Source organism: Hesperophylax consimilis, chromosome 5 (assembly GCF_061612785.1).
Source record: "Hesperophylax consimilis isolate HC1 chromosome 5, BYU_Hcon_1.0, whole genome shotgun sequence".
In the NCBI taxonomy this organism is placed as follows: domain Eukaryota; kingdom Metazoa; phylum Arthropoda; class Insecta; order Trichoptera; family Limnephilidae; genus Hesperophylax; species Hesperophylax consimilis.
In genome coordinates this window covers 19,349,725-19,364,340 of record NC_142840.1, presented here as the reverse complement: position 1 = coordinate 19,364,340, position 14,616 = coordinate 19,349,725, and the positions used below count along the sequence as shown (strand labels likewise).

The 14,616-nt window shown below is 35.5% G+C and overlaps 1 protein-coding gene across 1 annotated transcript in view; it reads right to left on the bottom strand.

Moving 5' to 3' along the window:
- Positions 1-14,616, bottom strand: part of LOC149423609 (protein kinase C-binding protein NELL2-like) — a 118,417-nt gene that overhangs the window by 36,485 nt on the left and 67,316 nt on the right. The window lies entirely within an intron of this gene.

Here is a 14,616-nt window from a genome sequence, read left to right as displayed (position 1 = left end):
TTTAAGAGGAACTAGAGAGACCAAACAGAATACTTGGCGAGGTGTTTGTAGCGTCAATGTATAGAAGACAGATATTAGTATAAAAGGCATTACGAAAAGGAAACATTGTCTACAACGAAGGAAGTATAGATAGTAGGATAGAATATTAGGTAACGATGGAAAACAATAATTTAGAATTTTGAGTAGGTACTTTTGACAAAATGACATGGAATAGCCCTATATACAGAAAATGTGAAGTAAACACTTGAAAATGATACTTGTATCCAAAAAATCAATAATGTCAAAACAGGAAATTATTTATTAAACTATACGCGTGTGTAAGATAATGTGTATATAGTGAAGTGAGGTAATGTTGGGAGCTAATATGATTTTTAACGACACTATTTTTCTCAAATAACGATTTTTAATTTCTAATCTCGTTTTCTACCCTCCCTCGCCGTAGTTTCATTTTTAACTGCACAATTAAACAATATGAAATATTATTTCATCTTGCAAAATTTGTTGACACCTAAACGGATATTTGTTGGCTCCATAATCGATGGAAATGACGTTGCGAGCCGAAAAAAGTTGGGATGACACAGATATTTTAGGCAGAAAAGTTATGCAAATTTCACGATGCCAGAGCTCAATGATGGTGATTTTTTTTCTGCTTCAGAAAAAAAAAATGCTCTTTAGTTAGATAGTGAATTTTGCGTTTTGGGTTGAAAGTAAATATTAGGTATCTACTCGCGACTACCTTTCGCTAAAACAACAATTGGCAAAAGAAATTTTGGTTACTTTGTAACAAAGCTTAACAATGCATTTCCACTGGCTATTAGACAACACACAAATTACGCTAAATATAAATTGGACACAAAGTCTTGGAAAAATAAAATTTAAAAGCAAAAATCCTTCATTTGTACGAAATCCCAACCCATTTTCTGTGTTATCCAATATCACCACAGTAAATAATTAATTTTGACCATGAAACTAGTTATGAAGGCATCATTCATTATGGATAAAGATGTTCGTTGATAGAAAACACGCCATAAAAAGTTATAAGAACGTATTCTGATTTCGCCCTTGATCGTTGAAATGCCTAAAGGTAGAAACACACTGGGTCGACATACGCTACGTAAGCGACGCATTAAAATATCTGGACTAATTACAATTCATATATTTTCTATGGAAATAGAAATAGAAACACACTGGGTCGATTTACGCTACGGAAGCGACGCATTAAGACATCTGGACCAATTCTATGGAAATACATGCTTTAGAAACACACTTGTCACACGCAACGCAAACCGACGTTTCCATCGCTGCGCCAATCTGTCCTGTCCACATTGGCGTGGAACGTGTAAAGATGGAGGGGGTGGCGTCACATCCCCAACGAGTTGATTTCACATCTATGAGTGATGTTCTCGTTGCATCTACTATTATGTTTGGTGTATATATATGGTTGTTTGTTTTGACAGTTTAAAATAATAAAATCATCATCAAATTCGCTCTCTGAATCGCAAGACATGACAAAACTATGAATTGCGTCTGCTGACAAGAGAAACACATAAAAATAATCTTAAAATAAACTTCAAATCAATTGACGCGCCTGCGCGCCGCGTGCTTAAGAACTAGAGACCACTTGTCACGTGGTCACACGCGTTGCATGTGTAGAACCAGTGTGAACGTAGCAACGTAGTAATGCGTGTATCGCGTACACCGACCCAGTGTGTTTCTACCTTTAACGTCCTCCTCGTAAATATGACGAACCTTTTTATTTCTCCCCATTTCTGCGTTAGAATATAAGTTGGATAATAAATATCAGTAAGGAACTTGGGAGAAAGTTCCGTCAGCCAATTGGCCGGGCCAATTAGCTGCCTGAGCGACGAAGAAGATGAACGATTGCTATATTAACGTCCCTCATTACTAGTAACCAAATTCTTAAGATTCAACCGAAGATCTAAATTTTAAATCGCAAAAAATCAATAGTGCAGCCTAACCTAACAAAAATACATTTTTCGAACCTTTTCAACATTTTAGTTTCTAAATTATGTTTTCTAAATACATACCTAACAGTTAATGAACATCTCAATTCTATAAGCTTTCAAAGATAGTCGGGGAATTTCAAGATCTAAATTTATTTTAAGGTGTTTTTAGCGTAATTAACCTCTACGGGCTGGACTCTTGTAATTGCAGTGTCGAAAAATCATGCCCGATGTATGATGCACTGCAATTGAAGTCTTGAGCGTATTCGTTCATTTTGCCTACAGGTACGAACACTAAACAACGGGAGTCGATATAGAAATGTATTTGTCAGATAGCAAAGCTGCATTTTAGATATTGGGTGGCTAGTAGTGTGGAGGGCAGTTAAGAGATAGATATGTAATAGGTAGGTACTGACTTACCGCCAGACATAATTCACAACCGTTCACCCCTTCCCCCCTTGCACAACATGGTGCGGCCATACATACTCGTATTATATCGGCGGCCAGTGCGGGTAGAGTTTCTTAGGGTGACTGAACATTACTACTTGAAATAATTGTTATACGTTTTAAGGCTATCGAATTTAATTGAAAGAAATTCGATATCTTTTACGTTGCAGGCGTACCAACTTAACAGCAGTAGCTACCTAACATTTACAAAGTCGAGGAAGGGTCGTAATGTAATACCTTATTTAGTTTTATTTTATTCGTAGATCTGTGATTTCGTATTTCCCTGTACGAAACTCATTGGGTTATATTTATTTATTATATGTTCTAATATGTGTGTTTGATGTCTAGTAATCAACCCCATTTCAGACGTAAGCCATTAAAATATATATTTCTTAATTCTACTAAAAGCGTTTATATGATAAAGTAACAAAGTAAAGAATGATACGAAATATTGCATCAAGATCAATACACTAACAGAAAAATGTTGTCTCTAAGGTAAATAATGTATTGAAGTTATAAATAATATTCTGGGGTATAAATTAATATATTGGTGAACACATTACAAATTAATATATTGGTGAACACATTACAAATTAATATATTGGTGAACACATTACAAATTTCAGGTGTACTTCCAGGACTTCCAGCCATCTTATCAGAATCTATTTGGAATCATGACGAAATGGATCCTTACACACGGAATACATTACAACTACAAAACCCATTCATTCTACAATCTATCAATTTAATAACCTTTCAGACAAAACATAATATATCCATATTCCGCGGTATAGTATGTACATAATTAATTAGGGTGATCTATTTACTTTTTTTTTTTAATTTTAATTTCTCAAATATTTCATCTTCTTATAATTCTCTAACTTCTCCATCCTCTTCTTGCAACCCGAACTAGCTATACATCATTTTTCTTTTTTATATTATATTAATGTATAGATTCTATGTCCGTAAACTGTAAAATTCACCCGCCATAACACAGGGTCATCCCTAGCATGGAGGGTGAAATGTCATAAAAAACCACATGTACTCTCTAAATCATGTATCAATAAAATAAATAAATATTTGGACATCAAATTAATATTTTTATTCCACTCGACCTACCGTCTTACCTCTTTAAGAATATAAAGTGTTCTGTTTTTACTATTGTATAAATATATTTATTCTTTGACATAAAAAATTAACTTGATAATCCTTTTTGTAAATATCCAAATACCCATTCATAAGATACATATTTATTATATCAAAACCTAATTTTTTAAAGAAAATTTAATAGGTTGTACTTTTTTTTCTATCTTTGTACAGTGCCTACTAGGTAATATTTCATAAAAAACTGAACGCAGGGAGTGCTGGCACCTACCGTATGTGTGGTAAAACCGTGTATGATCATGAGAAATGTGGAGATACGCAAAGAATGAAAGGCTGATCTAAGCTTAATGAGTAAGATTAAGAAAGGGACGCTTATATGGTTTGGGCATGTAGAGCGAATGAGCGAAGAAAGGAGCGTAAAGAGGAGAATGGTAGCAGAAATCGGGGACGGCCGAGGTAGACATGGCACGATCAAGTGAATCAGATACTTGAGTCGGGCCATGTCAAGAGTCGGAATAATAATAGAAGAGTAAGTATGAATGTGAATGATGCAAGTAGTAGCAATTTCGATTTTTTTATTTGTTTGGTTGATTGACGATTAATTCTTCCAGGGACTAGAGTCAACCGCGCTAACAACTGCGCCAAATCCCGATTGGGTAGGACCGACGTTTGTTTCGTATAACTGCTGTAATGTCATAATAGAATCCGCAAGTCAATATTTATTTGTAAGTAAATTAAAATGAGTCACGAGTGTAATTCAACAGCACGTTCCTAACGGAAACGCGTAAAGGTAATAAACAACATTTAAAACGGGGAGCATGTGGATTAACGAACTAAAATTACCTGCGCGATCATTATACCTCAAGGCGCAATATGACACATGACCGCACAAAAACCTCCCGCACCGACCGAGATACCAGACCATAGCCCAATACGGTCATATTATACTAACTTCCCCGCTTCCGAATACCGCACGGCGAGGAAGTTAAAAAAAGTAAAAGGACTCTCACCGCATGGAATTTACTACCGTGTACTAACCCACCCCTTTTGGCGTATTAAAGAGAGAAAAAACTACCACATTCTAGCGGCAACGATGCGAATTCATTAGGGCAGAACTATAAAGGAGCTTATTTTGCCTATATAAATGTCTAGAAATTTGTTTTTAAACAGTAAATGAACGAAAACAATATGAATAATTTCATGTTTTTCTGCAGAGAGTCTTTTTTTTTATATTTACTCCACACAGGAGGCCCTGAAGAAAATAATTTCCCTCGGGGCCTATGTCATCTTTGGGGATGCTGTGTGGAGGGTCTTTTTTTGGAGAGGAAGGAGTGAACATGGGTCTTGAAGAGTCCCATGTTGTAGGAGGGAGGAAACACAGAGGCCGGCAGTTCGTTCCACAGCCGAGCTGTTGAACTTAAGAACGAATCGTAGAAGCGACCCGATCTCATGTGACAAATGTCAACCGTGTACAAATGTTGGGCGCGCGTTTGGCGTGTATCCCGACTACGCACCGGTGCGGAAGGGATCAATGACGCTAGTTCCTCAGAGCATCTTCCATTGTAATACCGATAGAACAAGGACAGCATACCTACCTGACGCCTGTGCTCTAAAGATTGCAGTCCGTTTGTTAAGATTGGGGAATCTATCAAACGGACCGCCCGTTTCTGCACGGAAGATATTATTACAGACTTAAGAGGAAGCTACAAGCCAAAAATGTGTATTCCTTATATTGTAAGTTATATGCATTAATATCGGAGTCTAGAAACGTTAGATTTCAAGCACAAAACTAGTTTTTATTTTTTTTTTTTAAATAATTTTAAAAAAGCGAAAAAGTTAATCAAGTGAAACTATCACAGATAATCTTACAAATAAAACTATATTTTTTAAAGTTGTTTCCTTTACGCGTTCATACATTTCTATTGAAAAAATATTTTTTATTAAGTAATTTATTTTTTTATTTGTATTCTACCCAAGGGAAACGATAGGAAAAAATTCAATTTATCTTTTTTTTTTTTTTTTGGTATTCATAATGTACACCAATTCGTTATAAATATTAATAAAAATAGTGATTTAGCATTAAGCTGCGCCTTAAGAAGATTTTGACAACATTGCAAAAAATAAATAGCATTTTAAATTTTTACATAAAAGTTATACGAGCATACTAAGTGACATATATAGAAAACAATATTTATTATTGAAGTGCAAATTATCATAAAATAACATTAATTATTTTCATATTTTAGCAGAAATTCTGGCGTCATGCCATTTTCACTTTGAAAATGTCCTGCTTGTGTCCTTTTCTAGCCAATGACAATTGCCATGGCAACAATCGATACTAATTGCATATAACTATATACAGGTGCAAGAAGCTTATTTACATCCAACGGGACATTAACATCACTCAAACGTTGCGCATCAATTAATTACATGTTATCGATACATAAAAATTACAAAAAAAAAACTCCGCATTAAAATAACATAATTTTTTACAATTCCTATCCGCGTGTCATTCTAAAGTTTACAATTCTTACCCGCATGTGATTCTAATGTTTAAAATTCCTATGCGCTTGTGATTCTAAAGTTTACAATTCCTACCCGCATGCGTCTCTAAAGTTTACAATTCCTACGCGCATGTGATTGTTTACGTAATTTACGTTTAACTTTTTGACAAATTTAAATCTTACTAACGGTGTTCATTCGAAGGGTAAATTTCTGATCATATCTTTAATTATTTTTTTGATGATAGATAATGATCCTGAAGCAAATGTTTTATAAATACTTTCAGTTTCACAAATCCTACAATTATATTATCTCGAAATTTTCACAGCACTGTGCTAGTGTATTATAAGTATATTTTGATAGAAACAATTTAAAACCCCTTCATAAACTACCTGTAAGTGTTCAATCAATAAAACACATGACCTGCAAATGAATTCTCAATACAAAATTAGAATAAGTTTTGCCAATTCACTCTAGGTGCGGTATCCACTATCCACTATATTATAATGTAGGTAAATTCACCCTAACCCCCGCAACGGTGGGCTCACGGGGCGTGACGGCACCCGGCGGCCGGGCCGGCTTGCTACTCGGGCTTCTGCTCGCCACCTGTCTGTTTTTCGGTGCCGTACTATCCTATGTTCTGCTATCCTAATACCTCGTAATAAACTTTATACTACATTGTACAGTTTGCTTACTGGCTATCCTTTCTTAGATCGAAATGTTACAGTTCTGTCCTCTTGGTTCCTATAGGTCGCGCAATACCATATTGTCTCTTATTCGGTGACGTATATCCTAACTTCTGCTACCCTGATACCCCGTAGTAAAATTTATACTGCATGGGTGTTTGTATTGTACAGTTTGCTTACTGGCTATACTTTTTAGGTTGTAATATTGCAGTTCTGTCCACTTCTGTCTTCTATTGTCACTGTTTTTTAATTCTCGGTATTTCTTCCTCTGTGATCGGTTCAAATCCCTGCGTGCGTAAACTGGAAATTTAGCCGTGCTTTTACCGCGTGGGTGCTCGTACCGTCTATTATTTTGATATAGTGGTGTTTTGGGTGTGGTGATAGATACTTTCAGTGTCGCCCTGGTGAAAGACCAACATTCAGAATCTAAAAATGTTGCTTGAAATGGCTTTAGCCATGTTTGGTGACCAGATCTGAATACTCTCTTCTTCTCCTCTCCACACCTTCAGCCTCACAACAAACTCCAACTGGGGATGGCATAGTCCACTGGGTCCTGACGGTTGGGAGCAGTTGAAACTCTTATGCAATGTAAATATAAAAAAGTATTGCTGAATTGCTGAAAAGTATTAAATTACTAGCCTCGCTGTTCTATTTTCCTCATACCTAAAAATAAACATATAAGGGTGCGTATAAACTGGACAAAATTTCCGCAATACGGGAAAGGAACAAAGCAACGGGTGTTCGTATCGTCTACCGGCTACCCTATTTTGATAGAAAGCTGTTATTTAGGTGTATTCGTGTGTCTGCTCACTGTTATGATAGAAATGTGTTATTTGGGTGTATTCGTGTGTCTGCCCACGGTTTCGATAGATGTTTAGCTAAATCGCAATAAGTCTAGCAAAATCTAGCAGACACATTTGTCAAACTTCCATGTCAACTACGACTCGACCCGCGCCTTGTGAATTCCGCGAGTGATGCAGCAGCATAAGTTCAAAGATTACATTCGGCAAGTCCTCTCATCTCCCTTAATACTACATTTCTCATTAGTATAAATGACCTTCGATTCAACACACAAAATTTTACACATTTACAAATCAGATATATTTAATCAAAATGTACTAAATCTACTGTTATTGTCCTTCATCGAATCTTCGAATAGGTACAACATAATACTACTACACTACACTACTTTATACACTACTTTACATATAAAGAATACAAGAATGTTCGCGACAATCAATAAATGCAACTGCTTTCAATTTCAAAGCCGAAGAAATAAATACTCGAGAAAACTCAACACAATATTGGATAACTAGCGACTTGGACAATATGGCATTTGCCGAAACTTCATTAAAAGTAACTAAGGAATATTGCCTCTTATGTAGAAAAGGATTGAATTTTAAATACGAAAATATAAGTATAGATACATTAAAATCTGTTCATTTTACTAGTAGATTTACAGATGCCGCAAACGGTTGGAGAAATGAGGGAACAAGAAAATAAAAATGAACAAATATTTACTTTATTTTTATTAATTTTATATAACTATAGATAGTTAAATACCATAACTTGTGTGTCAGGGCGATTGTGTTGTTTTGATTTTTGTAATTTTTGCTGATTCTATAACTCACCACAGAGAATGTCGGGATGCACTTCAACAGGACTTTTTGGTCACGTAATGGATTTTTCGTGCACACTTTAGGAAAAACCGAAAATGTTTATTTATGCTATTTACGTTTTGTAGAGTTCTGTTGTCACATTATCGTCTCTGAGACTCCAGAAGGAATTAACTAGTATTAATAGACTGACTCTTTACCGCCGTTCAAACATAATAATTAAACTAAAATATAAATTGTATACATACATTGTATGTTAAGGGACGTACTTGACTTACTTTAACCAGTGATTTCTGACATTATTTGGAGTAAAAATTTTTGGTCTTCGATGACATTTTTGATGTTTTTTTTTCAACTTAAAACATAAATCAGTAGGTATTGGACAGTTAGAGTTGGGTTAAGAGGTTTGCACTTACTTGGCTGAGTGACCAGTGATGACATGTCGAAGAAAACTTTATAAGATCTCTTGTAAAACTAATTTATATAAATAATGCAGTATTACTGTGGCATTATCATCAAATAATTTTTACAATTTTTACAATTTCAGTTCTGTGTCTGTTCCGGTTCGATGAAATCTAGCAAACGGACTTGATTTGAACTTACATGTCATTTTCAAATTTTAATTTTTACTGTAATAAAGCGATAAATCTACAACGTACCTGCCTATTTATGCAAATGTGTTATTTTTAACATTATTTTGAATGCCATTTTCAAAATTTCAACGTATTTTTATAGAGAGGTCGCCTACAACGAAATTTTTTGTTTTTTACAGACGTAGATCGCATTGATTCAGGACCAGTCCTGAGTTTAACAGTGCATGGCGCTAGTAAAAACATCAAGAACGCTGTCAGTGACTGCTCCAATTGCGCCTGCACCGGGCCGGCCTTGTATTGATTAAAGCATTCTGAGGACGGAACTTTTTGAATTCTTAGAAAATACCGTATATTTATTTATTTATTTTTATTTATTAATCTTAAGTTAGCTCACATCTTCGTGTGTGCTAATAGTTTTATTAACATATAAACATGTACATTGTTTGGCAAACATAATCTTTCTTTAAATATTTCAATAAAGTCACAAAAAAAAGAAACATTAATAATTGAGATAGACATATTTTCTTAATTCATTATTGAAGATATTGAAGATGTAATCCGTCAATACGTTGATATTTGCTGCTGGCCGAAAAGCCTGAGACATCGGCGGTACTGCAGCACTACCATTCGTATTATGAATTATACTGAATCGTGTTTATTGTGATGTCACGACCATTTTAACTTACATACAAATAAAATAAGAGACAACCTTATTTAGAACTTCTCGTGAATTTCACGTGTCTGCACTATTTTATAATGATAAAGAAAAATACTGTTCGGGGTTGTTTTTTTATCATACACGGTTTAGTTTTATAGTGCTAAGGTCAATCTTCTATGTTCTACATCAATACCAACTGCCTTCAAGTCTCCCCCAGCACATGTACGTTTTCACATCTCGGCTGGCACCGTCTTGCGAGCGTTCTGCTTTTAGGGGTGCCTCCCCACCCATTCCACCCGTCACCCCCCCATCGGCACGGGCCCAGTTATAGCTCCATGTGCAATGTGTCCTTAACCCCACACTGCCAAGTTAAAAGTAGGTATTTTGCCATATTGCACCTTTCAGCAGGCCATTATTACGGTTACGAAACATTAACGGAAACGGTCGTATTAACCATAACAGGTTCTCCTATCAAAATACTTAAACTTATTAAAAATAGGTACAGAACATATGCCTACTTTTGTATGTTTATTCATTTGTTTACCTTCATTTCATAATCATCCCTAAAATCTTATAACATGGAGTAAAGGGAGTTTTATTTAATAAACAAGTAAAAATCCAGACTCGGCCCGTGACAGAAATTTCAAGCAGTGCATTTTTTTTTATAATGGACCTAGTGTGTAAAATGAAACAAATTAATTAATGAGGGTTCCTACTGCAATTCATTATTTCTACTATGTTTCATTTGTAAAACAATAATGCTGTGTCAGCGTTAGCAAAATCATCTCGACAGTAAAGGACTCGCAATTCATCGGTCCAAATATAGCGAAACCGCTTACATTCACCACGCACGAGTGCCAATGTTTGAATGTTGTAGCGCCAACTTTGTAAATTAGTATTTCTATAACTTTCTTTCAAAACTTGTGAGTTTCTTCCATGACCTTCAAAATTTTTCGAACTTTCAACAGCAAACAAAATTTATTGTGCCTTTTTATGCGAATACCCCACATGAGTCCCAACTGCTACCAACAGTCTTGAGCCAGTGAGATTATGGCATCCCCAATCGGGGTATGTTATGAGGCTGAATTTAGTGGGGAGGGAAAGGAGAAGTGGAAAAGAAGGTTAGGAAGTAACTGGCTATTCAGATCAGGTCACCAAACACGGATAAAACCATTTCAACCAATGTTTCAATTCTAAATGGTGATCACACACGAGGGTGATACTGTGAACTTTTACTCTGGAACGTGCCCAAGTGAACTAAATATATTATTTTAAATGAATAAGTTGTGAAATAACACAAATTAATCAAATAAAATTACTTGTGCACGCCGGGATTGATAGTCGAGTGCTTTACCCCTCGATCAATTTCTTTTTCAAACTATTTTACATACTTTTTCAATAAAATGTTTCGTGAAATTGCAGGAAAATTAACTACCCAATTTTCGATTGCATAAATGTACCGTATAATAATTACAGGAAAAATAATTATTTATTCATTTACTTGCACCACACCGCGAAAGCATTCCACAACCAATTAATTAGATAATAAGTTGCAACTTTGAGACAAAGCCGTTTGAAAAATTTTCAATGAAAAAGTTTTCATTTCAAATGAATTGAAAAGTGCAGTGGCACATTACGCTGTTAACTAGAAGCTTGTAGTTAAAGTGAAAAGAAAATATACCAACGTAGGTATCTTAATAAAAGATTTTGAAAGATTTTCGTCCGTCGTCAAGGTGGGCAGCCTCTGTAAGAATTGCAATCCATCTACAGACAATATGATCCAATAACTCTTGAATTATAAGTCAATAGATTGTAACCAATATACCGATAAAGTCAGCATCGAAAAATTCTATTCTCTGTCTGAAAATATTAAGGCGATACAATGCGAAGTTAAATACTACACGTAGAATACGTTTTCGCCTTTTCTACGATAGAAAGTTTTTTTATAAGCCTTAAAAAATAATGTATAATGTATGCGTTTTGATGTATAAAATCGCCTACCTACAAACCTCTTTTGGAATACAGTTTTATTATTAAATATAGCCAATTAAGTTCTTTCGATTATGATCGAAAAATATTTTGCCTGAACCTCGCAAAATAAAATAAAACATTTCAGATTTTTTTTGCATAAATCAAAACGGGCCTTTATCGCCATCTGCGTAAAGCCATATCAAGCAACGTTTGGTGACCAGATACTTGGTGACCACCCTCCTCTTACCCATCTCCTTCCCACCCCTCTATATTTAACCTCAAAGCCTAGCTCTATTAGGGATGCCATAATCTCACTGACTCCAAACGATTGAAAGCAGTTGGATTCTTGCGCGGTATTCACATTAAGAGCGGGAGCACACAGAGAGCGGTCAGGAGTTCCGAGTTCCGAGTTCCGCGTTCGGCGTTCATTAGAATGTACTGATCACAGACATAGGAATTAATAGACGAGAAGATAATGGCGAGGGGTAAAATCAACTGTTGAAGAACGAAGGGCGTAAGGCTGACTGTGATTCGTCAATAAATCAATCTGACAGTAAATAGGCATCTCGTATTATAATATCACCATTTACTTCTTAAAAGTAAAATCTGCTTTGGAATGAATAGACATTTTTACATGGGAGCGCAAATTACTCGCCACGTTATGAACAAATTTGCGAAGTCCAAATTCGGCAAAAAAATTCGGTTGTATTTTCAGAGTCGAATATTTCGTTTAAGTATTTAGTTAAGACACTTTTATAAATGTTCATAATTTACTTCCCAGCAACCAACCAGCTTTGTGTTTCGCGTCCAGACGTTTCTCGATATGATAGTATAATATGTTTCTAAAACTGATCTATATTATACGATGTGAATATGCTTAAAATAAAGTAAAATAATGCTTATATATGGAATGTAATACGACAATTGGGTTTATTCTCTTTTTCACATCTATTTTTACAAGTTTTCATAGTACAAGTCAACATTTTGCCGTGTTATTTCGTAAAATGAACCGATGATGCCTCGACCATAGTTCGCACAAGAATGATGACGTCACGTTTTCAAATTTCACTTGAGGCCATACGCCAGCCCAGCCGGTTCCAATGGAACCGGTATGGGGAGTGGGGATAATACGCTTTTAATCACTTAGGGCAGGTCTACTAATATTCATATGTCTATGGTACTGATACTATAACAACAACGCACACAGCCGACAGTCAGACCGCGGCGGTCAAAACGGAACGTCGCGTTCTAAGAGTTCTTTTCCCGCCGAGGCAGAGAACGCCAGAACGCCGCGATGTCTGAGGTTACAAACACGGAAAAGTTCATTGAATTGGTTAGGGAAAGGAGTTTATTATACGATTTAAGTGATGTTAATTGTTTATTCGTATATTTTGTTATTATTTATCAATATTCTAATGTCTTTGCTTATCCTTAATAAATAAATACATTCCTTAAAAATACAGCCAGTCTTTCTTTTGATGAAACACAGTTCCTCCAGTTAGTATTTTGTTTTTCGATATCGGGTTGTATGATGTTATACAATTCATTAAAACTATTAATCGGCATTCGAAAATAAATATAGAATTGGTGTTCATCTTTAAGTAAACCCTGAAAAATACTAGTAAATTCGCCTTGTTCTTCTGGCGTTGTGTTGATTGGGTGCACCCAATACTTCCTTTTCTTTTTAGAAGCTGCTAAGCTCCACAAGAGCAATAATTCTTCATCGGATGATGAACTTTCTAGTGACATGTTGCATATTCAACATTGACAGTTCAACTCTAATGCATATCCTACAAATTCTGGTGTGCCGCAGGGATCCAATTTAGGACCCCTATTGTTTTTAATTTTTATAAACAATATTCAGGGAAAGATTAAATTCGTCCGTTTTCTACTTTTTGTCGATGACATCAAACTTTTTCTGAGAATAAGATCGATAGAAGACTGTAGAAAGCTCCAGGAAGATATCGATGCAATTATTGACTGGAGTATTGATAACAAACTTGGGTTCAACTTCCAAAAATGTTCAGTGATGTGCTTTACAAGGGCACACAAGACCATATATTTTAATTACAAAATGAAAGATACGTCACTGAAGCACATGGTGACTTGCAAGGACTTGGGAATTGTGTACGACATTCGCTTAACATTTCACGCTCATATTGAAAAGATCTGTAAATCAGCCACTAAGATGTTGGGTTTTGTCATACACAATTCGAAAGACTTGACCAACCTTGCAGTAATAAGGCTGCTTTACTTTAGCTTAGTGCGTAGCATTCTCGAGAATGGATCTCAGGTATGGGGGCCAGAGGACACTGTCTATGTACTAATGGTCGAGAAGATACAAAAAAAGTTTTTACGATACCTCTACATGAGAGAGTTTGGTTATTACCCATGGCTGTTTCCAACAGCATTTATCTCGGGAATGCTGGGTATATGCAGCCTTAGTTCCAGAAGGGATGTTGCATTACTCCTGATGGCGTATAAGCTACTAAACGGTTTAGTATCAATACCAGACATTCTGGCTAAAATAGGATTTTATGTCCCGGATAATTTCGCGCGAGGCCGCCAACACAGGCTTTTGATTCTTCCTAGGTGCAGAACTAACTTACCAATGGTGATGCCCTTGGGAAGAATCACTAGGTTAATTAACTGCCTCGCAGGAAATGTGGATATTTTCCACATGTCCTACAACGTATTTAAACGTGAAATATTATTATTCAATACTTAAAATTGTAAATCTAAATTTGAAACTTTTTTCTTTGTCCCACTTGTAAATGTACCTATTTGTTATTCACTTTTTTGTAAATGTTAATTATCGATATTGCAATGTTCTGGTTCATACTGTTTTTGCAAATAAACAATAAATAAATAAATAAATAAATAAATAAATAAATAAATAAATAAATAAATAAATAAATAAATATGCAAAGACCCAAACGAAACTAGAACGCGAGAATTTGAACGCCGCTTGTGTGCTTTGGAACTCTTGAGCGGTCAACGGTCACTAGAACGCAGAACTCTGACCGCTCTCTGTGTGCTCCCGCTCTAAAACGTGTATAAAATTCATATTCGTAT